The sequence below is a fragment of the Cupressus sempervirens genome, chromosome 3 (assembly GCF_028749045.1).
Source record: "Cupressus sempervirens isolate cs-2001-9-10 chromosome 3, ASM2874904v1, whole genome shotgun sequence".
Classification (NCBI taxonomy): Eukaryota; Viridiplantae; Streptophyta; class Pinopsida; order Cupressales; family Cupressaceae; genus Cupressus; species Cupressus sempervirens.
In genome coordinates this window covers 566,891,022-566,917,267 of record NC_143120.1, presented here as the reverse complement: position 1 = coordinate 566,917,267, position 26,246 = coordinate 566,891,022, and the positions used below count along the sequence as shown (strand labels likewise).

Genomic DNA, 26,246 nt, shown 5'->3' with positions numbered 1-26,246 from the left:
GCCTGTCATAGGGAAGGTACGATCCTTAGGCCTATCAAAACATTCAATCAGTCTCTCCTTAAACTCCACATATGAGGTAATGTGTGCATGACCCATAGTGACCATACCATGATGCCACCACTCGTGTGCTAACCCAGCTAGGTGAATTGTTGCATACTTAATAGCTTCTTCCTCAGGCATAGGGTTCATTTGAAAGTATGTATCAAGCCTTTGAACCCAAGCTCTCGCTATAGACTTCCCCGAGCCATCATAATATGGTAACTGAAGTTTCCCTACTTTCTTCCGTAGCTCATAGCTCTAGTTCCTGTCATGTCCATGTGGCATATGCTTCATCCGCACATCTATATACTCCCTAAAGGTAATTGCAGCAATAAAATCTGGACCTCCGGCTTCCCAATCTCTCCTCAGCTGGTCCTGTATATCAGTGATTTGGGGCTCTGGAGCCCTAGGAAGAAATGTGGGAATAATGGGCCTCGAACTCACTGTCCTAGTTTGCTGGGGTGCATGACCGAAATTGTTCCCAACTTGTTCGCCTCCATTATGTGTCCCATCTTGATTATTACCATTCTGATTATTTCCTCCACCCACATTAGCATTCAACCCCATTTGACGAGCCATCATCTGCATCATAAGCTCCAATCTCTGAATCTGTTACTGTGCTCTTTGCTCTGCTAATCGCTGTCCCTGTGCTAAGGTGTCTACTAACTTTAAGAATCTTTCCTCACCCTGATCTGGACTAGTATACATTTTGTCAAACTCTTTCCCTTTATCTCGCTGTTCCAAATTCCCTATGTAATGTCCCCCACTTAGCCAGTTTGGAGGTATGTTGTCGTTAGCCCATTCTTGTATGATACTAAGGGCTAACCAGGACTTCAAAAGGGATCCTGAGGTTATTTGGCCTAGTCAAATTTACTTACAGGCCGAACGGAGTTCGTTTGTTGGGTTGTCGGGGAGACTTACTATTTTTAGTAAGCCAATAGGGGGATACAGTGCCTTCAATTTTCAGTGACAGCATGAGATGTGTTTTATTGGGCTCTTTCTAATGAGCTATTATATGTGGGATTTCGAGTTTATTTGGTATATTATTTTAATGTTTGAAGTTACAACGGTAAAGTGACTATTTAAATTAAATATTATAATATTTCATAAAGTCACTTTATAAAAATCAAGAGTCCCCCTTTGAGTACATACATGGACTTTGTAAAAAGAAAAAAAGAAGTAATATTAAAAGTCATGTATTATCCCACATTGGCAAGACGGAAGCATGGAGCAAGTGAGGAAGGGATTAAAAGGAAGAGGATAGCTCTCATTTATTTAGGCTTGGAAATATCAAAGAAATTGGAGAATTTTCTGGAGATTATATCTCAATAGTTTGAAGGACGAAATCCCTTCAAGTTGGAAATCTTGACGCCATTGAAAGATATGGTCTTGAGATTCAATATGATAGCAATCTGAAAAAAGCAAATACGAAAAAGCAACCCGAAAAAAGCAGAACCGAAAAAGCAGGCGGAAAAACCAATCCAAAAAGCGGAACCGAAAAAGCATACTGAAAAAGCAGGTACGAAAAAGCAGGCCAAAAAAGCAGTTCGAAAAAAGCAAAGCAGAAGAGGCAGCATGGAAGGAAATTATTTCAGCCATCTACAACCACGTTCTTTTGTTAGTATTGTTTTTAGGGTGTTATAAGCTTTCAGCTGTAAGTGTGCATTATACCAGCATTATCATTTTGTAATCCGTGTAAATGCCAAAGTCACGGCCATATTTCATTAGCATTGTAATTTTCATTGCAATTAAGAAAATAATAGTTGCTGGTGTCATTTAAGCAATTTAATATCATTATTTATCAGCTAGTTAGTTTGCATACCAACTGTTTGTAAAAATGTCAGTTGGCTGTAGGTGTTCATTTCTCATGCTTAGATCATATATATGCACTGAATATTGTCAAAATTAGTAGCACACTCATGTTAGGTCATTTGTGTAGTCCATTGTAGTCTTCTAGCACAAGATTTTCATTGATGCAAATTGTAAAAAGGTCATTTGAAGCTAGCTAAAATACGATATCAGTCATACGTCCCTTGCATGTGAATTGTTTGATGAAATTCCTTGAACTTTCATCAGCATTTTTGAGGGCAGATTGGAGGAGGGTTATTACAGTGGCATCAGAGCTATAAGTCCTGCCATCCTGTGAAGGTCTTATAGGGAATTTGGAACAGCCAGATAGAGGGGAAAGTGTTTGACGAAATGTCAAAACACTAAAATCAAAGCATTTATGTTTGAGCATGCGACAGGGGCCTTATAATTTCAGCAATACCAGAGCAAGACAAAATAGGATTTCAGACCTACAGAGCAAACAGTCTAGTTCATCCGTGCAAGTGGACATAGAATCCAGTCATACAGACACAGAGGAGATATTCTTTGATCAAGGCGGCAATATGGGAGACAGGAATGCTTGAGATTCTTGAGAGGAAAGATTCTTACAGTTATTAGAGACCTTGGAACAGGGACAGCGATTAGCAGAACAGAGGGCACAGGAACAAAATCAGAGAATGGAGCTTATGATGCAGATGATGGCTCGTCAAATGGGGTTGAATGCTAACATGGGTGGAGGAAATAATCAGAATGGTAATAATCAAAATGGTAACAATCAGAATGGGAAAAATCAGGATGGGACACATAATGGAGGTGAACAAGTTGGGAACAATTTCGGTCATGCACCCCAGCAAGCTAGGACCGTGAGTTCAAGGCCCATGATTCCCACATTTCCTCCTAGAGCCCCAGAGCAGCCCGTACGAGAGCCCCAGATCACTGATATATAGGACCAGTTGAGAAGAGATTGGGAAGCCGGAGGTCCAAATTTTACTGCTGCAATTACCTTTAGAGAGTATATGGATGTGCGGATGAAACATATGCCACGTGGACATGATAGGAACCAGAGCTATGAGCTACGGAAGAAAGTAGGGAAACTTCACTTACCATATTATGATGGCTCGGGGAAGTCTACAGCAAGAGCTTGGGTTTAAAAGCTTGATACATACTTTCAATTGAACCCTATGCCTGAGGAAGAAGCTATTAAGTATGCAGCAATTCATCTGGATGGGTTAGCACACGAGTGTTGGCATCATGGTATGGTCACTATGGGTCATGCACACATTACCTCATATGTAGAGTTTACGGAGAGACTGATTGGACGTTTTGATAGGAAGGATCCAAAACTACATTTCAAGGAGTTAGCTCAGCTTAAACAATGGGGATCATTGGAAACATACATTTCAGAATTTCAGAAACTTGCAGTGTTAGTAACAGATGTATCTGAACGGAGGATACTGGTTCTATTTATGGATGGGTTAGCTGATCCGTTGAGAGGATGGATTAAAGCTCTCAACCCTCCCACTTTGCAGGAAGCCATTAAGAAAGCTCGTGACATGGATTCCTCTTCAGCTTCTAAAAATAAATTCCAGGCAACGAGTTTCCCTCCGAGGAAAGATAAGGACAGTAAACCTTTTCGTAGAGAGGGTCAGCCACCTAAGGAGGAAAGTAAGAGGTTGGACAATGAGACACTTAATGATCTCAGGAAAAAAAAGCTTTGTTTTCATTGCAGGGAGCCTTGGGATTTGTCACAAAAGTGTCCGTTGAAAGCAAAAGCCAAGCAGATGGAGTACTTTTCAGCCGAAGAGTCAGTGGATTGAGATTCAGAGCAGTCATCAGAATCAGATGGAGATGATAATTCTTCACATGAGAAAGCACACAGTGATAGCACGATAGCTCGGTTGTCCAGTATACAGGAGGCTGTCACTTTTAGAGTTAGGGGAACTTTGGATGGACAAAGATTTGTGGCACTCATTGATACAGGGGCAACACATAACTTCATCAATGAAAAGTTTGTGACACGTAGAGTGCTACATACAAAAGAGCATAGGGGATTTAAGGTGATGGTTGCCGACGGCTTCAAAATCCACTGTACCAAGAAAATCTCCAACTTGCAGCTTCGTTTGGGAAATTATGACATGGTGGGAGATTTCTTTGTTGTCAACATTGGTGATCAGGATATGGTGCTTGGGATGAATTGGATGAAATCTCTGGAAGAGTTTACATTTAACCTCCAGAAAATGGAAATGAGGTTTGAGGCAAATGGTAAGAAGATAGTACTCAGAGGTTTGTCAGATGGGAGACTACGAGTGGTGTCACTCAAGCGGATGCAGAGTTTCTTCAGACACGACCAGGTGCAGTGGACAGCAGAGTTCAGAGTAATGCCTGAGGTGACAGAGCAACATAAACAAGAGTATCCCCTTGATGTACAAAAAATAATAACCAAACATACTAAGGTGTTTGGTGAGATACCTCCAGGGAGACCCCCAGATAGGGGAATTGAGCATGTTATTGAGTTAGAGGATGGGGCTAAGCCAGTCATCATCACACCCTACCGCCATCCAAAGAGATATAAAGATGAAATAGAAAAGGCAATCAAGGAGTTGATTGACATGGGGCACATACGACCAAGCAATAGTCCTTTCGCTTCTTTAGTAGTATTGGTGAAGAAGGATGGTACAATGAGGATGTGCATTGATTATAGGGAACTAAACAAGAAGACAATCAAGAACCGATACCCTATTCCGCACATTCACGAGCTTATTGATGAATTGCACGGTGCCTGCTACTTCTCTAAGATTGATTTGAGATCCGGCTACCACCAAATACGGGTTAGAGAGGTGGATGTGGAGAAGACAGCTTTTAGATGCCACTATGGACATTTTGAGTTCTTAGTCATGCCCTTTTGGTTGACTAATGCCCCCACCACTTTCCAGTCCTGTATGAATAGAGTATTCAAAGATCAGTTGAGGAAGTTTGTGTTGACTTTTTTTGATGATATACTGATATACAGCCGTACTTGGGAGGAATATTTGAAGCATATTGATGCAGTGCTCAACATTCTAGAGAGGGAGTCATTACATGCCAAGATGAGTAAATGCGAGTTCGGGATGACAGAGTTGCTCTATCTAGGGCATATTATTAGTGCAGGAAGTGTTCGGGTTGACCCAAACAAGATCAGGGCCATTCTGGATTGGCCATCGCCGAGGAACATTTCGCAACTCAAGGGATTTCTTGGGCTTTGCGAGTTCTACCGCAAATTTGTGAAGGGATTTTCACAGATAGCAGCACCACTTACAGATTTGACACGGAGAGACAGTTTCAAGTGGTCAGAGAAGGCTCAGGATTGTTTTGATAGGTTCAAGGAGCTGATGAGTACATGCCCTGTTTTAACCATTCCAGATTTCACCAGGCCTTTTGAGCTGCAGTGTGATGCCTCAGGAGAGGGCGTAGGAGCTGTCCTCATGCAAGACAAACATCCCATCGCATATGAGAGCAGGAAATTACGAGGTGTTGAGAGAACTTACAGCATCTATGATAAAGAAATGCTAGCAATCATGCACGCGCTAGCTAAGTTCAAGCAATATTTAGCAGGGAGCCGATTCACAGTAAAAACAGCTCATAACAGCTTGAAACATTTTCTTGGACAGAAGGATCTCAATGACAAGCAACAGAAATGGGTGAGTAAGTTACAGGCTTATGATTTTGACATAGTCTATGTCAAAGGGAAGAAAAATATCGTCGCAGATGCTTTATCTAAAAGGCCTCATTTGCTTGTTGTTGGGATAGTCATGTACAATTGGAGAGAGTTGATCTTGGTAGAGTATGCCAAGGATAGTTGGGCATCTGGTGTTATTGAAGGAACTATTCAGGATAGTCGATACACTATTGTAAATGATTTGATCATCTACAAAGAAAGGATTTATTTAGTACCCAGGTCTGCTATGAAGCAAAAGATTCTGAGGGGATTTCATGATTCACCATTAACAGGACATCCTGGATTCTTTAAGACATATCGGCAGGTGAGAGAGCGCTTCACTTGGAAGGAACTCAAAACAGAGGTGCTTCAGTTTGTTAGGGAGTGCCTAGTATGTCAGCAGAACAAACAGGAACATTCCTTTCCAGGTGGTTTACTACAGCCCCTACCCATGCCAGAGAAGAAGTCGGATAGCATTTCCATGGATTACATTACAGGCCTCCCCAAGGTACAGGGTCGGGATTGTATTTTTGTTGTGGTAGACAGATTGACGAAATTTGCACATTTCTTTGCGATTTCGTCCACATATTTAGCAGTACAGACAGCAGAGCTATTCTTTCGAGAGGTATTTAGATTACATAGGATGCCACGGAACATAGTCAGCGACAGGGATAGTAGGTTTATGAGCCACTTTTGGCAGGAGTTGTTCAGGTTGTGTGGAACAGAGCTAACTCCGAGTACCAGTTACCACCCCCAAACTGATGGGCAAACAGAGATAGTGAATAAATGGGTTGAGGGGTACCTTCGAAACTACATTGCAGGAGAGCAGAAGGCTTGGGTGAAGTGGCTGCATCTAGAGGAGTACTGCTATAATACCTCTTTCCATATGTCTATTCAAATGTCCCCTTTAGTGGCACTGTACAGGTATGATGCTCCTAATTTTCTGGATTTTTTATTTAGCGACAATAGGGTGCCTAAGGCCAAGGATATATTGCAAGAGTGTCAGGATATTATACGATCCTTGAAGGAAAATTTGCAAAGGGCACAAAATCAACAGAAGCAATATGTTGATCAGCACAGGGTTGAGAGATCTTTCGAGGTAGGAGACATAGTGTACCTCATGTTACAGCCGTATAGACAGTCCTCTCTCAAGAGGAGTGCAGCAGAGAAATTGAAACCACACTACTATGGAACATTCAAAATAATCAGGAGAGTGGGTGAGGTAGCTTATGAGTTGGAGCTGCCTGCAGACAGTAAAGTATATAACGTGTTCCATGTGTCACACCTTAAGAAGGCATTGGGGCATAATGTGGTACCTTCAATAGTATTGCCACCTCTCGATGATGAGGGAAAACTTATCTTGATTCCTGAGGCTATACTTGACTCCAGGGAGAGGGTGCTTCGCAGGCGGACTATCAGGGAGTACCTAGTAAAGTGGAGGAACCTACCAGTTGAGGATGCGACATGGGAGGCAGAGAAGATTATTCAGCATCCTGAGTTGAGATTGCTTGGGGACAAGCAATTTCAAGAGGGGCGGACTGTAATGTCCCCCACTTAGCCAGTTTGGAGGTATGTTGTCGTTAGCCCATTCTTGTATGATCCTGAGGGCTAACCAGGACTTCAAAAGGAATCCTGAGGTTATTTGGCCTAGTCAAATTTAATTACAGGCCAAACGGAGTTCATTTGTTGGGTTGTCAGGAAGACTTACTATTTTTAGTAAGCCAATAGGGGGATGCAGTGCCTTCAATTTTCAGTGACAAGATGAGATGTGTTTTATTGGGCTCTTTCTAATGAGCTATTATATGTGGGATTTCGAGTTTATTTGGTATATTATTTTAATATTTGAAGTCACAACGGTAAAGTGACTATTTAAATTAAATATTATAATGTTTCATAAAGTCACTTTATAAAAATCAAGAGTCCCCCTTTTGAGTACATACATGGACTTTGTAAAAAGAAAAAAAGAAATAATATTAAAAGTCATGTATTATCCCACATTGGCAAGACGGAAGCGTGGAGCAAGTGAGGAAGGGATTAAAAGGAAGAGGATAGCTCTCATTTATTCAGGCTTGTAAATATCAAAGAAATTGGAGAATTTTCTGGAGATTATATCTCAATAGTTTGAAGGACGAAATCCCTTCAAGCTGAAAATCTTGACGCCATTGAAAGATATGGTCTTGAGATTCAATATGGTAGCAGTCTGAAAAAAGAAGATACGAAAAAGCAGCCCGAAAAAAGCGGAACCGAAAAAGCAGGCAGAAAAAGCAATCCAAAAAGCGGAATCGAAAAAGCGAGTCCGAAAAAGCAGGCCGAAAAAGCAGTTCGAAAAAAGCAAAACAGAAGGGGCAGCATAGAAGGAAATTATTTCAGCCATCTACAACCAGGTTCTTTTGTTAGTATTGTTTTTAGAGTGTTATAAGCTTTCAGCTGTAAGTGTGCATTATACCAGCATTATCATTTTGTAATCCATCACGGCCATATTTCATGAGCATTGTAATTTTCATTGCAATTAAGAAGATAATAGTTGCTGGTGTCATTTAAGCAATTTAATATCATTATTTATCAGCTAGTTAATTTGCATACCATCTGTTTGTAAACATGTCAGTTGGCTGTAAGTGTTCATTTCTCATGCTTAGATCATATATATGCCCTGAATATTGTCAAAATTAGTAGCACACTCATCTCAGGTCATTTGTGTAGTCCATTGTAGTCTTCGAGCACAAGATTTTCATTGATGCAAACTGTAAAAAGGTCATTTGAAGCTAGTTAAAATACTATATCAGTCATACATCCCTTGCATGTGAATTGTTTGATGAAATTTCTTGAGCTTTCATCAGCATTTTTGAGGGCAGATTGGAGGAGGGTTATTACACCCTATAAGAACTCCACAGGATGGCAGAACTAATAGCTCTGATACCACTGTAATAACCCCCCTCAAATCTGCCCTCAAAAAATGCTGATGAAAGCTCAAGGAATTTCATCAAACAATTCACATACAAGGGACGTATGACTGATATAGTTTTTCAGCTGGCTTTAAATGACTCTTTTTACATTTGCATCAATGAGAATATTGTGATAGAAGACTCCAAATGGACTACACAATGGCCTAACATGAGTGTGCTACTAATTTTTGACAATATTCAGTGCATATATATGATCTAAACATGAGAAATGAACACTTACAGCCAACTGGCATTTTTACAAACAGTTGGTGTGCAAACTAACTAGCTGATAAATAATGATATTGAATTGCTTAAATGACACCAGCAACTATTATCTTTTTAATTTGCAATGAAATTTATAATACAATGCTCATGAAATATGGCCAAGACTTTTGGCATTTACATGGATTACAAAATGATAATTCTGGTATAATGCACACTTACAGCTGAAACTTATAACACCTTAAAAAAAAACAATACTAATAAAAGAACCTGGTTGTAGATGGCTGTAATAATTTTCTTCAATGCTGCCCCTTCTGTTTTGCTTTTCCGATTTTCTTTTTCCAACTGTTTTTTCAACCTGCTTTTTCGGTTCTACTTTTTCGGACTGCTTTTTTGGCCTGCTTTTTCGGTTCTACTTTTTTCAGACTGCTACCCTATTGAATCTCAAGACCATATCTTTCAATGGCGTCAAGATTTTCAGCTTGAAGGGATTTCGTCCTTCAAACTGTTGAGACATGATCTCCAAAAAATTTCCCAATTTCTTTGATTTTCCCAAGCATACTTAAATGAGAGCTATCCTCTTTCTTTTAATCCCTTCCTCACTTGCTCCACGTTTCCGTCTTGCCAATGTGGGATAATACATGAGTTTTAATATTACTTCTTTTTTTCCTTTTACAAAGTCCATGTATGTACTCAAAAAGGGAACTCTTGATTTATTTTTATAAAGTGACTTTATAAAATATTTTATAATTCAAGTCACTTTATTAAATTAATTAAATATAAAGTTACCTTTTAATATTTATTTATTTGATAACTTCATAAATAATTAACTTAATACCACTTAATTATTTAATTAAAATAATTAATTAGTCCTCCTTATAAAATATTCATTATTTTGGACAACCTAATTAATTAAATTAATTAAATCAAATTGCCTCCAAAATGGGGACATGACATCCTTGTACTCCAGAAATATCTTGAATGCCACGACTTTGAGTACTGGATCCCAGTTATCTCCGACTACTATGTTCTTCGGCTCTGTCTCGTCCCCCAAATTCATAGTTTGTAGCGTAGCTTCATTATACTTGATTGTCTCCCCTTCACTGAATGCATGGGCGGGTGTAACATCCAACTGTGCCTCCCCCTCCTTTACTTCAGTAAACTCCTTCGGATATTCATTCTCAATCGACAGAACATTGCAGCAATGAAATAATTCATAGTCCTCCATTTGCCAGTGGTAGAGACCGTTGACGGAATCCAAGTCGTCATCCGTTGATCCCCCATCCAATCGGAGGACGCCCTCCTGATCTGGTTCCATCCGTTGTCTGCCTTCATCCTCCTCTCTCTCAGAATCTGATGACAGGGCCTCTTCCTCTACCATTTGGGTATGCAGATCAATCACGAATCAGCGGCCTTTACTTTCCAGTGATAAAGTGTTCTTCCAATCGTGTCGGGCTCTTGCTTCGATAAGCCACCCGCGGCCAAGGATGGCATCATACCCTTTCCTATTCAACGAAATCATCACAAAATCCATCAGGAATGGCTGAGTGCCAATGGTTACCAACTATGCCATGAGAATACCCAACGGTTTAATGCCATGTTGATCGACTGTTAGTAGCTGAAATCTCGGAGGCCACAATGTCAGCTGTCCCAGTTTCCTCCAGGTTTCTTCCGGCAATACGTTTACTCCGGACCCTCCGTCATCTATTGTGTCTGTGAGAACATGTCCAAGGATCCCCATCTCGACGACTCCAGGGTGTTGTCCGGATGTCAACGCCAGCAATATCTAATCTTCTCCTACAGCAATCTCCTTTTCCTTCCTTCAACTTGGTTCTCCTGGTGACTTTTCCTTCCCTTGACTTGATTCTCCTGCAATATGTGAAAGAGCAGATCGAAGTTGAGGCATGGTGAGAAGCAAATCATTTACCTTTACTCACACCTCCGTTTGCAAAATTTGCCGTACTATGTTTTGTTCTGCGGAATTCCTCGTTGGATTGCCGACAGTGTCCGGAGGTGTTGCTGCTTGGGATACTTTTCCAACCTCCGCCCATGCTTCTACAAATTTCATCTTTTCCTCGATGGGGTCCGAGTATTCTTTTGCTTGTTTCTGCGTAATTGTCAGAACTTCTTCCTCATCCGCCTCGACAGTGATCAAGTTCACTCCGAATTTTGGACACCTTGAGTCGTCATGATCACCGGGTCCGCACCATCGGTATAATAGTTGAGGTGTATTGGCTTTTGGACACTCCCGCGCAAAATGCCCCAAGTTACATGCGTGGCACTGAATAATCGGCCGTCCATTTGCATCATACTGGATCCGGCTTCTGCTCGTATTGGTATTGTTATGGTTGTTATTGTTATGTCCACGCCGATTATTCCTGTATCCTCCGGATGTAGCACCGGCAGTATTCGTGTTTCCGCTACTACCCGACGGGGAAGCCTCCTGCGTAAGTACCTGCAGGGATCCTCTGGTCTTCATGTTAAAGGGGCACTCCTTTGTCGAATGGCCCATGATCTGACAAATGTCACAGAATTGGTTCTCTGGACACAATCCTTTAGTATGACCGTCGGTCTTACAGTCCATGCACCACAACTCACTGCCTTTTGGCTCCTTCTGCATGTTTTTAAATTCCTTCATCATGCGGATCATATCCTTCTGTAGGGCGTGGACCTTCTTGCTACTGCCCTCATCGTCACTGCTATCTTCACCGGAAGGTTCGTCGTCATCAGAATCAAAGGAACTAGTCTTCTTTTTCTTGTGCTCACTTTCGAGATTCAATGCTCTATTATAGGCTTTCGAGTATGATGACGGCGGCACAATTTTCATTTTCTTCCACAGGTTAGGGCGTAGACCTTCCAGGAACCACCTTTTCTGAAGTCCATCCGCCGGCCTATTCTCCATTTTGTTTATCAGATCTTTTAATTTCCTGGCGTAAACACAAACAGTTTCGTTCTTTCCTTGCTTGGTATTGAAGATCTCTGCTACAATTTCATTATCGTCCCGCAATAGTTGAAATTCAGCCAGAAACTCTTTTTTAATGTTATTCCAACTGTCCAGCTTCTGGGGATCTGTACTAGTAAACCAGTCAATTGCCACTCGCCGTAGGGTTGCCGAAAATTGTCTCATCCAGTCGTCTTCATCAGTTATGCCATTTGCCTGCCAGATCGTTTCACATGTTTTACAGTGCCGGATGGGATCGGCCGTACCATCGCCATCAAACTTCGGCAATTTCTCTTTTGGTAACACCATCACGATTGGTGTCTATAAACAAGTGTTGCTCGGTCCTACAACACTAGCGGACTGCACTCCCACACCGACAGACTGCACTTCTAAACCGGCGAACTGGTATCCCACACCGACGGACTCAACCAGTGCGAACCTTGGTGAAGAAGGGGTTTCTGAAGTCGTATCCATGCTCTTGCTCCATCGGCACTCCAAGCCGTGCGAGTCGATGCTCTTCCATCTAGATTCTATTCCCTCGGTGAACAGAAATTCAAAAAGTCCTCCCGTGCTTCCTCCACCAATTCCACCCGTTGTCGAGTCTTGTTCAACAATGCCTCCGCACTCCTGTTTCGTCAGCTATCCTCTGGAATCTTCGTCAGCGGTCTGCCTACTATGCCAGAATTAAATGTTCTTGTGCAGTACGGATTCCATCTTTGCCCTTGGCCTTATTCCGATCCTTGTTAAGCTGATTTGACATTAATCTTCATTCCTCCCACCTTCCAGATTCATACGGCAACGGCACCAAATGTCTACCGTACGGGTAAATTAAAACAACGCATACAGACAATGGAACAGAATAGCAAAATTATATTCGCATATGCCAAACATTACATTATGCTTCATCAGATGAATAATAAAAGATGATAGAAGATGATTCCTTACAATGATCCCAAACGGGATATAAATACTATCCGTCGAACCTTCCCGAAGGAGTCCGTCGGCCACAAACATTATGTCTGCTACAAACTATTTACCCGTCGGCTACAAAATACAAAACACCGACGACAATCATTCCGTCGGCTACAGAAACATCGTCGGGGCCATCCAGTCGACTGACACCCTATACAAGTTATTGCATAGACAAACAAGTTTCAGAATAGCATTAAATATTCTAAAAATTACCTTCTACATTTAGAAGAGGAAGAAGATTAGAACAACAAAGACTAAAGGTTTTATCTCAGATCTGAACCTATAGAATTTGCAAAAACTTTACATGGTATCAGAGCTTTGGTAGTCGAACCTAGGCTTTGCAAATTAAATAATCAGACTTGACATATATCTAGCAACATTCTCCTATATTCAATGGCATACACAATCAAACTCGAGTACAGGTTTGATGGGAAAGAACACTTTGATGACTGGAAATTCAGAATCAAGATGATTCTTAGAGAAAATGATGTAAAATAATTTGTTGATTCAAAATCTAGACAACCTATTGTTGAACCTCATAAATCTATCTGGAATTAAGGAAATAGGATAGCCATTCAGATCATATTAGATGGAGTGAAAACTGATATAGTATCCATGCTAATGAAACATCAAACAGCATTTAATATGATGAATGCATTACTAAATGCATATGAGGTTAACAATGCAACTACAATTCTCGCACTAAAAAGGTAACTAAATCACATACAAATAGAGAAGGGAGAATCAACGAATCACATCAAACATCAACTAAATCGCATTCTTCTTAAGGGTTGCCAGCCTAAGAGATGAACTTTGAAGTATAGGAACCATCATTAATGATACAAAACTAACACTGATGGCTATAAATGGATTACTAGATTCATGGGAAACATTCACACAAGGAGTACGTGCCAGACATAATCTTCCTCACTTCAATAGACTTAAGGGAGACTATCTTCAGGAAGAATCCAAAAAACTTAAGAAAGGAAGAAAACTGAAAATGGAAGATGAAGAACTTTATGTTCTTAATACAAATTCCTATAAAGGAAAAAAGAAGCATTTCAAGAAGAAAAGGGGTAATCAAAAGAATCATAAACCTAAGAAAGATCTATCCAAAATAAAATGTTTCAAATGTGAAAAGCTTGGACACTACAGATCTAATTGCCCTAAGAATTCTAAATAGCTAGTGAACTGTACAAACATCACTAGAAAAGAAGATAACTATGATTCTGAGAATCACGTATAGTATTTGGCACTATCAAATGAAGTCTCTAGTAAAGCATGGATAATTGATAGCAAATCATCTCGACATATTACAGGGTACAAAGAAGCACTAGACTCTATGTTAGAAAAGGTTAATGGAGAAGTCACCATCAGTGATAATTCAACACATTTCGTCAAAGGAATTGGAAATTGCACTTTGAAACTAAAGTCAGGTAGTTCTCTACTTCTCAAAGGAGTACTCTATGTATCAAGAATATAAACTTAAAGGAATCTAATCTCGGTTACAACACTTGAAGATGATGGACATAATGTTGCATTCATGGACAGTAAAGTCATAACCTAGGCTAAGAACTCCTCAATTAAGAAAACAAAATTGATTGGTCAAAAAAAAAGGTATTTGTATGAATTAAGTTCAAAACCTAGTTGACCTATTCAATCCTTAATTCATGAAGCTGCGGACATAAATGAAATATGGTAGAGAAGATTAGGACATCTAAATTTAAAAACTGTATCAACCATGGACAAGATGGTTACTGGTTTACCTAAACTGACTAAAGATCACTCAAGCATATGCAAAGGATGCGCTATGGGTAAGAACACCAAAAGTCCATTTCATGATAGCACTAGAAAAACAAACAATATTTTGGAATTAATTCATTCAAATTTATGTGGACCTATGTCTGTTCCTTCTCTTGGAGGATTCTGGTAGTATATTCTGTTCATAGATCACTTCTCTAAGAAAACTTGGATTTACTTCCTAAAATAGAAAGAATCAGAAGAAACCCTAAAGAAATTTAAAGAATTTAAAACCTTAACTAAAAACCTATTAGGACATAAAATTAAAACTCTTAGAACTGATAATGGAAGGGAATACACCTTAAATTTGTTTAAAAGGTTTTGTAAAGAAACAAAAATTAAGAGGGAGCATATCGTTCCTTATAACCCATAACAAAATTGCGTAGCAGAAAGGAAGAATAGAACAATTATAGAAGCTGCTAGAGCTATGATATTTGATCAAACTCTAGAATATTATCTTTGGGCAAAAGCCTCTTGTACTGCTCTCTCTATTCAAAACAAAAGCCCTCACGCCTAACTTAGAGATAAAACTCCTAAAGTAGTCTTTACGAAGGTTAAATCCAATATAAATCATCTTAGGATTTTTGGTGCCCTGTATATATCCATGTTCCAAAAGAAAAGTGAACCAAGTTAGAACCCTCCGAGAGGAAAGGTATTTTTGTAGGGTATAGTGAAACATCTAAAGCATATAGTATTTTCATGCCTGGACAGAAAACATATTGAACTTAGTAGGGATGTAATTTTTGAAGAAGATTTAGCATTCAAAAAGGCCCTAAGTTCTAAAGAGCCCTCTCCTTTACCTAGTTCTGAAAGAAATACTGAATCTGAGTCTCAGAGGGAAAACATGGAAGAAATTGAAGATGAAATTCAAAACCTTAATCTTCGACAAACTCAAAATTCAAAAAAAAGACAACTTTGGGTCATTAAAGCAGTAGAGGAAGCACAAGACTTTGTTGCAGCTTCTGGAAGAGTAACAGAAAGAAAAAGACCCAAAAGATTTTCTAGTTATACAGCAAACATGAATGATTTGTCTAAATCAAAACCAACCAATACTTTAGATGCTATTAAACATACAGCTTGTAATGAAGCTATGATAGAAGAATACCAATCTATTATGAAGAATGATGTTTGGGATTTTGTTCTAGATTTGTAGCCAGGGGATTCTCTCAAAAAGAAGGGATAAATTATGAAGAAACCTTTGCTCCTGTTGCTAGATACACCTCTGTAAGAGCAGTTCTAGCTATCGCAACATCAAAGGGATGGAAAGTACATCAGATGGATGTTAACACAGCATTTCTGAATGGAAAGATTACAAAAGAGGTATATTTGGAGCAACCTCAAGGATTTGAAACTCATGATCCTAATGTTTTTGTTTGCAAGCTCAAGAAAACTCTCTATGGGCTTAAACAGGTTCCAAGGGCTTGGGATAAAAGAATTGATAAATATCTCACCAACTTAGGATTCTCCAAAAATGAAGCCAATCCAAATCTATATTATAAAAGGGATAAAGATGATATGGTAATTCTAATACTACATGTTCATGATTTACTAATAACAGGTGATCACCTCATAGATCAATGCAAGAAAGATTTAATTATAGAATTCGAGATGAAAGACTTGAGACTCCTTCATTACTTCCTAGGATTGGAAGTACGACAGAATTCTGACAACATTATACTCAATCAAGGGAAGTATACATTAGATATTTTAAAGAGATTTGGAATGTGGAATTGCAAGTCTATGTCTTCTCCAATGAAGACTAATCTACATAAACTTAAAGAAGCAATAGCAAAATCACCTTCCATAGATTCTACTCTCTATAGAGAAATGATTGGGTCCCTTATGTACTTGGTAAATACAAGACCTGATATTTGCCATGTTGTTAATGCCTGAAGTCAATTTATTTGTGAGCCAAAGGAGATTCATCTACTTGCAGTCAAACACATTATGAAATACTTACAAGGCACTCTTAATCTTGGGCTCAAATATGAGAGAATTGACTTAGATTTACATGGATTCACTGACTCAGATTGGGGTGGAAGCATTAAAGACAAAAAAAGTACTTCAGGATGTTGTTTCAGTTTAGGATCAGCAATGATATCTTGAATATGCAAAAAAATGTCTTCAGTAGCACAAAGTTCCACAGAAGCCGAATACATTGCAGCAGCTATGGCCTCTCGAGATGAAGTTTGGCTTAGAAAGTTACTTGTGGGATTATTTGGTCAAGCCATGAATCCTACAATTATTCATTGTGATAATCAGAGTTCCATCAAACTTTCAATGAATCCACTTTTTCATGACAGGTCCAAGCATATCGAAATTCCTTACCATTATGTCAGAGATATGGTAGATAGGAATACTATAAAATTAGAATACATTTGCACTGCAGATCAGATAGTAGATTTTCTCACCAAACATCTCTCTAGAGTGAAGATAGATCACTTCAGGAAAAGACTTGGTAAGGTTGAATTGTAATTCATTTGTATTCTTTAAATTATTAATAAAATAATTTTATTGTCAGGCTATTGACTATTATGGGCTCAACCAATTGTATTCATTATTTTAGAGGTGACGATCTCAGAGGTAATGAATACTTGTATAAAAGACATTATGAGAGAAGACGATCTCTCAGATAATGTGTTGAACAGTCTAGAACTACTATTAGAGCTAGGTAAGTCCAAGATCATTTGTGACAAGCATTTCTATGCCTATGAATCACAACTTGGATAAAGAAAGAATTTATTTTTCAAACGTTATCCTGTGTTCTGGTAGATCTTATCTCAAGATCAAGTTGTGATATAGGATTGCCAGTTCCTCTAAGTCACAGCCTGGTTAAATGAAGAATTTAATCATTCTTTGGACTTTATGCTGTGTGTATTGCATTACATGCAATACTGACATCACTAGTATAAGTGATAAGTCATATCACAAGATGGTTATATGACTCAGTATCATGTGTTCCATGATACCATTTGCTCAAAAGATTCAGATAGATATAGAGTATCAATCTATGCTTGTTCATCATAATTGATGATGCTAGATATGTTATCTCTTAGTATGATTATCAAGTTAAGAGGGAGTGTTAAATTTATAACAATGATATCATACTGGTCTGGGAATGCACACCGCACCTTAATCTTCTCCCCTTGTATACCATATGCAAGCATTATATACTTTGCACTTGGCAAATAGGATTGGCAGCGATCCTTGGGACATAAACATGCTATGCACTAACTATAACTAAATAGTTAGTTAATATTTCTATTATCCCCTTCATGGATGCCAATTTCTATAAGTGTAGTATGGGCTGACCTAGAGAGGGTCATGTCCCTTTGAGGGACATGCCCTTTGGTCATGGTATAATAGGTGGGTGTTATTGTAGTTTAAGAACACACAATACATTGATGTCTACTCCTTAAAATAATACTGCCATATCAGAGTTATTGTAGAGACAAACAAGTTTTAAAATAGTATTAAATATTCTAAAAATTATCTTCTACATTTAGAAGAGGAAGAAGATCAGAACAGCAACAAAGACTAAAGGTATTATCTCAGATCTAAACCTATAGAATTTGTAGAAACCTTACTTTCGATACCTGTAAGTGTCTTCAATCACATGTATTTCTGTCGTTGAACTTCTACTTTTCATAAACCTTCAATGCATCAATTTGGAAGCTTGATTCTGAACTGTAATGTGAGATGCTAGGTTTGTGTCTAGTCCCACTATTCTTACTTAAGAGGTTTTGTCTTTAGGAAAAATCCAATCACATTTAAGAAACCTTTTAGGATTTGTAAAATAACATATATTTGTGGTGACAATCTCTATGTAGTTGCCCTCTTTTATAAACTCGAACTGAGGGAAGATGTGTAAAACTTAGCAATGTGGGATAAAAGACTATTTCATCTTTTAGTCACTTAACTCATAAAGTGACTTTAAACAATAAAGTACTTTATAAATTAACTTAATAAAGAAATGTGACTTCAACCTTGGAATTTCCCACTTAAATATCTTCTATACTGAAAGCAAAAGACTTCTATGACTGGCTGGCATCCTAAAACAAATGTCGCTAGCCTATCCAGATGGAAAGATAGACCAACTAGGCGCCAATAGATCTAGCGCGGACAAGGGGACATTACAGTCTACTGCCTACGGTTACTTTATTGTCACAAATGTCAAGCATAGATTTGGTACTCGGTTTGCTACACTTCCCTTCATGAAGGAGGAAGTCATATCTCCCTTGCTTCTTCAATAGAGTTACAGTTCCAATATACCTATTAGAGGAGTTGTGTTGTGGTAGTTTGATATTTTTGGTATTCTAATATTTTGTAGTGTGGACTGACATGATATTTTAGATAATTGGGAAGGTGGACGGACTTCTTGTTTCTAGAACCCAAGAGTTTTAGCCACATGGCCAATGTTGTTTCAAGGAGTTGGTCGGCATGAAGTTGAGTTCCCATCGCTATTTGACTCTAGCAATGCTTGTGATCTCAATTGGAGTGAGGTTCTCAATTGGATTGAGGATTTTCTCACATACAATAGTAACACATGAACGATTGATTTGATGGATTATGCATGTGAAGGATCTCGGTATTAGTATGATTGGTGCCTTGCGACTGTGGAGAATTGATGAGTGGCTTCACCATTCTGGTCATATTTTTTATATCAAAGTAGTGCACCGACTTGGTGGAGCAGCTATAATGTCCCTTCTTTGGGGACATTAGAATTATTAAGTAGGAACAAATTTTCAATATTAAATTTGACTATGTTACCTCGAGATTTATTATTAAAGGTCAAATTAATCACATGTGGTCACAAGTGGACGAAGAGGAATAAAATGTTTTACCAGGGAGAAGTTGAAGAGTCACCGTCATGAAGATAAAAGAGGATGAGACTCATTCTTTTGGCATGCTTGATTTACTATTCAGATTTTCAGTGTTCTCTCTTGTGAGGGTCATTCAGAAAGCTTCAGCTTTCAGCTCGTGTGAGGACGTAGCCCCTCATGCAGGCAAGCAGTGGACGCAAACCCATTGCCAGTGGAGATATCAATTTAGGTGTCTCAGTTGTGCTTACAGGTTCTTCTCTTAAGTTTCCAATCTGACTGTAGAACTGTGTTTAAGATTGGATTTATAGTTTGTTGGTTATTGTATTGTTGTTCTATAATACAATAACGTTTTAGGAGTTATCTAGAAGTTGTTGGTTATGGTATTGATGATATCTAATGCAACAACACCTTCCAAATGGTGGGAAAGTTCTGTTTTGGTACTTTGATTTGTACTGCATTTTCATATGCTCGCACTTTTAATGCCATTTTGAAGAAGAAAGAGTGAATTGAAGTGAGTTCAGGCCCTTATTTGTTATTCGTGTTTCTTCTTCATGTGTATGTATTTCTGAATATTATATTTAAGAGTTGCAGAAACATCTTTCCAAGTTATCATTTGTTGCTCATCTTTGCTGGTTATTTGATTAGAAGGTTTATATTCTGGGGTTAACATTAAGGGAAAACAGAAAAACTGGTTCAAACATATTAGTGCTGGTTCCAGTTATTACAGCAGCTTCTTTGAGATTGATATGGGACCCTAGTATTAGATCGTGACTCATAATTTCTTGAGGGCAGTAATCTCGGGGAGGGAGGCCTTGTAATGTCCCCTTTTTGGGACATTAGTAATTTTGAAGTCAAATTCATAAAATATTGAGTTTGGCTTAAGGGAATTTATTGCAAACTTATTAAATGGGTCAAATTAATATTATAAGTAGGTTAAAGGTGACAAGAAGGAAAAACACAAAAGGATGAGAGAAGGAAACTGAAGGGTCACCAATTTGAGCATAAAAGAAGGATGAGTTCTTTTTGGGCATGCTTGGATTATTGTTGTTTGGAGAATTTGAGTTTCTTTTTGGAAAACATTGGGAGTGTTTAAAACTTCCATTTCAGACCTGAGGATGCAAACCTCCAAGCCATCTCTAATGGATTAGACGTAGCCCCAAAACATCACTGCAGTGGATTCAAGTCAAAGTTCATACTAGGTTTATAGGTTTTTTTTAGTAGCTGGAATAAGAATGGAATTGGCATTCAAAATTCTAAAAAAATTCTAATCCATTGTTTGGGTCCGCACAATTGAAATTGGAATTGGGAAAAAGTAGAATCCTTTTAAATTTATTTTTTTTTAAATGGGGGAAAAAATTTCTGCTATTACTTGCTCATATGTTTGCCCTGTCTTCATACATATCCTCCATACCTTTTCTTGTTTGTATTTTTTTTACCAGTTACCAACAAAGACAACCAATACATATCTGCATTTTATTTGTCATAATGTTTCTTAATCCTCGTTTGTTGCATCTACCCGTGATTGTATATTGAATCAATGCTTGAACTTCTTTCACTTTATAACTGTGCATGTCCTTTTTATTCAATGCAAAAATTAAATTTATATATATAGCATTATTCATACCATCACCATTGCTGCTTGAGTGAATCAAAACTTTTAATAATATTGGGCCTTCACCAATTAGTATTGTTGTTGTGTATGCCCGTTCACTTTTTAACTCATACAATTATTTTGGCTAGTATTCCAATTCCACAACGTGCAACCAAACAGAGCAAATCTGTATTCTCACAATGAATTCTTGGTCAACCAAACAGTCCCAAATTGAATTCCCTAATCATAATATGGATTCCAAATTCCAGAATCCCAAAGCCAGCATTCCGAATGCCAATGCTTAATTTATATTCCAGCAACCAAACGGGCCCTAATATGTTTCCAATCTGACTGTTATTGTGGTTTGTAAGATTCGACTATATGCATGTTATTGTATTGCTCATTTATAATACAATAGCAAATCTGATGTGTTAAAACTAAATGTATTAATGAGCATTATCGGTTCATTCGCTGGTTTACATTGTTGGTTGGGTTTGCATAAGTTATTTATTATATGTTGAAATCTGTTTATGAGAAGAATTGTTGAAATCTATTTATAAGAAGAATTAGTAAAATATCCATTCGGGATACTACAATTAGCCCTTGAAGTGTTTGGCCTATTTTAATATTTGAAAGCATTAATTCACTTGTGCACATTGTGACACCACGATCTTGAGATATAATTTATGAGAACAAAAATGTTATAACAAGAACTTAGGGTCCATTTGGTTCATGGAATTTAAAAAATCGGGATTTTTACAAACCTTGGTTTAGCCAAATCAAAGTTTTGTAAATCTTCATTCCAATTTTTCGGATTTTACTTAAACCATTTGTTTTACTCAGAAGACGCATGTGAAGCCACATTTTTATGCACAAGCTTGGAGTTGAAGGCAAATTTCAAAAAGTAGTCAAATCTATTGTTTTTACACTCTTTAAAAAACATAACCAGGTTTTGATACTTGCTAGTAGGAAGTTGGAAAACCTGGTTTTGAGACAAAATTGGAAGCCCGGTATGCTAATTCCATTTTGCCAAATTTGAAACAAACACAAAAATTTTCAAATCCGGATTTTGAAAAAGCCAATTCTTGTCATCTTCCAAGAACCAAACGGAGCCTTAGAGAATTCAGGTACCCCTGATTTTGGCGTAGGCTTTGGGTACATACACAAGTGCCCGGGTTTGACATGGAGAGTGGAGATCTCTCTAGTTTTTGTTCGTATGGTTTTGTTTAGTTATAAGTGCTCTCAAGATTAAAGACTTTGGAGGGGCTTCGGCTCATAAATTTCCACCTTCCGCTGTGAAGGTGCATCGGTGGTCATTGAATTCTATGAAAAGCTCAGCGGAAATAGGATTGAATGAATTTTAAGTTTATTGTTGGAAATTTTGCGAAGTCTATTTTATAAATGATAATGCTTATGGATCAGATTGTATCTGAATTTTTTTTTATTTTCAACATTTGGAATCACAGATCACTCTCAAACATCTCACATCATGATCCATCATGGGAATGTAGACCATTTTGTTGAATTTACATCTTAATCCAGCCTTCTTTCAATAAATTTTGTATAAACCATCTTCTCCTACTATCCATACTTCAACATAAGGATTGTCCATCTAGGAAAATCATTTTAGTGATTTTAACCTTTTCAGGCCACATGTACATCTCAAATGTTAAACATATTGTATAAAAGAAGAAGCATAAACATTGAGGCATAGACCCTCCAAATCATTCAGGACAGGGCATACAATCAATGAATCAGATAATCTGACCAAACATAGGTTAAAACAATTATAATCTCATTACAATAATAGGGGATTAGCTTTTGAATCAAAGGAATAAATTGTCCATAAAAATAGTAGTCATGATCATTGAAATAAAAATTCAATCAAGATAAAATTCTACCATAATCCTACCCACTGCCCTCACAAAGAGAGTCATTACTAAATAGAGGGTAGCTTCATATTGCTATTTGGGCAAAGCATATCATAAAGAGTTTAAAATATTGAAGGAGTTCTAAACAAAGCTAAAACATATGTAACATATGTTAGAAATGTTGAATATTTTATTTCATTTAAATGTATAAATAATAGAAAATGCAATCAACATAAAATTTTACATACCATAGAAAATGTAAAATATCAAATATAAATGATAATAATGTAGTCTTTTAAAAATATCAGAAAGAAGTTAGAAAATAATTAGAATACATATATAAATATAATAAAATTTCAATAAAAATAAAAAATAATATGCAAAATTATAAGATAAAACTATTTAACAAGATTCAATAATAATTATAGAAATATGTGTACCCTTAAAAATATACAAAAAAATAATAATAAATTTTAATATAATATGAATTAATATTGTACAAACTATTATTTATGTTTATATAAATCTATTTTAGAAATAGATAAAATGATATATATAAAGAAAGAGAAAGAGAAAATTCATGATAAAATATAATATATTTAACAGTTGCATATATTAATGGTAAGTAGGAGATAATTTCCACAGCAAGTCAAATTGTGATATTGCTATCAGGATTTAACTGTGTGATTTTGAGTCAAACTCATTGACCCATGTTTCATGAGTAGTGATTCAACATGAATCCATCTCTCATGAGAATAAATGGAACACTTAGCACTCATTGGATCTAGGTGATGCTCACAAGGGTGAAGCACCAGGACTTCTCGGGAGGTCACCCATCCCAGTACTACTCCAGCCTGAGCGCGCTTAACTACGGAGTTTCCTCCATGGGTAAACCCAAAGCTTGCAACCCCATTTGCAAAACCTTCACCAAGTGTTGTGCCTTATGAACCATTCATTAGAAAGCCCCTTAAGCTCATCAATTGGTAAGTAGGAGATAATTTCCACAGCAAGTCAAATTGTGATATTGCTATCAGGATTTAACTGTGTGATTTTGAGTCAAACTCATTGACCCATGTTTCATGAGTACTGATTCAACATGAATCCATCTCTCATGAGAATATAAGTGTTCCATTTATTCTCATGAGAGATGGATTCATGTTGAATCACTACTCATGAAACATGCATCAATGAGTTTGACTCAAAATCACACAGTTAAATCCTGATAGCAATATCACAATATATTAATGGTGTTAATATCAACTGTAATGTACTTATTATATTTTTCATATGCTTGATTAATATTTTAATTGTAATCAATCCAACAATTATTATTATTATTATTATTATATATATATATATATATATATATATATATATATATACAGAGTCATATTTATCAAACTAGGCTAGCCCATATAGGGGGCTAGGGCCCCATAAAATTATAGGCCATGCCCAACCTACCTAAAAATTCTAGGGCTAGCCAATCCTATAAAATTCTAGGGATAGAGCCCATTTAATACAAATTATTTTGTTATCACTGTTATGAAATCAATTATATTTTACAAAATCTCCTAAATTAAATTAGAATGGATTATATTATAATTTCAATTATCACTTGACTATTATTAAATTGATACAATGTCTTATTTAGATTTTATTATAAATAGATTACGTTTGGGGTTAGCATCAAGGCTCAATATTCAATTACATTCAAAGTTAATGTTAATATTCAAGTACTTGATTATCAAGACTGGCCAGAGTTATAATTGAATTAGTATTAGAGTTATCATTTATTGTGACCATTAGGGTACAATTAGGATTGGAATTGGTGTTCCATAGATTTAAATTAAGGATATAGATAGTGGTAACATTAAATTGGCATTCGTGTTAGAGTTAATGTGGATTATATTCAAATTATGATGTACTTCATGTTCTGGTTCTATCCCAAATTCCTCCAACGTAATGTTTAATTTGTATGTCTTACTATCAGCTAATTCCATTGCACCTCCTTTTGGTGCAAGTGCTAGTATATAACTTGAAAGATTTTGGTTATGGATTGTTTCCTTAGATCTGCTCTGGTACCATGTTACATTTTGAACCAGAATGTATAATAACATAAAGAACTAAATGCAAAACACAAAGAATAGAGTACAAAAAGACTTATCCTAGGAAAACCCTCCACTTGAGGGTGAAAAACCTAGCCCACAAAAATGAAGATAGTTTTATTGAGTTCTCAAACCAAATACAAAAAAAATTTGCTTATGATTGAAGATTCTTTTCAGGTGGAAGTTTTGAACACTTTGTCTATAGATATCAGAAAGAATAAGAGTCCCTAATATCTCACAGGACCAATTACTGAGTCTCACAAAATAAGCATGGTGATCTTACACAGATCACATATACAATTGCAATATATTCCTCTCAGCAATTACACAGTCGAAACAGCTGAACACACTACACAGAATTCCAACAATACAATGCAACAGAACAGTGTCATAAGAGTATTTTGTTTGAAACCCCATCGCTTGAACCAACCACACTGCAATGTAACCTAAGAGTCTCTTACCGAAGGCCAAAAGATGATGGTTACAGAACACTGATGGCATCCACATCACATTGGCGGTATATGCTAACGTCAACCAATGACACCTTGATAACCATGAACCGATGAATACAACACACAGTGAGTTGATTATACCAAGTCGTCGTATATTCAGCAGTCACGGAGGTAAACTAATATGTATGAAATCAAGAAGATAACTGTTGCCAGCCGGATGGAATCACAAGTCATAACCATGAGTGTGCGATCCCAATACAGTATGCGCATTGAATTCATGACGTGCTATCTCGACGATGAAAAGGATATAATACAAGAATGACATATCAGAAAGGAAAACAATCACACTTAAATGGATCAAAAAAGATATGGACGGAGATGTTAAGAGAAGGCAACTAGAACGTCTTTGATAGAAAACATAAACTGTTCTGCTCCATACACATGAATGATGACATATTCAAACATAGAGAAATAGACCAGAACTCATAGAACAATCTGATAAAGGTGAAGAATACTGAAGAGACAATCACGGGTATGAATAATATATCTAGCTGCTACCAGAACTTCAACAATAGGCAGAGAACAAGGTTTTAATTATTAACTCCATAAGTAATTTAGACAGTGTACATGTTTTCAGAATTGCTTGAATTAGTAGCTTCCAACTCCTTTACTACACCTTTTTCAGTGGAGCATTTTAGGTTGATGGCTTCTATGCAAGAGCATAGTTGGCAAGTTGACCTAGCCAAAAATGACAGTGTACTCCCTTGTGTGTGATTGATCTGAAACCAGGTTAAGGAGTTTGGACAACGAAGGTTCTACTCTGGTCACATAATTTCTTAGGAATGCTTTAGAGCAATGTACTGTTTGCGAAAATCAATAAAAAAATAATGAGTTTATAATTGTAGGTTAAAATCAACAGAATTTTTTAGTGGTGCTTTGAAACGTTACCACAATGCTCATGGAGATG

General features: G+C 37.3%; 1 protein-coding gene across 2 annotated transcripts in view; it reads right to left on the bottom strand.

Annotated features, from left to right (window-relative positions):
• The window catches only part of LOC149567685 (CLP protease regulatory subunit CLPX1, mitochondrial-like), a 289,493-nt gene that overhangs the window by 150,346 nt on the left and 112,901 nt on the right, over positions 1 to 26,246 (bottom strand). The gene's annotated exons all lie outside the window — the stretch shown is intronic.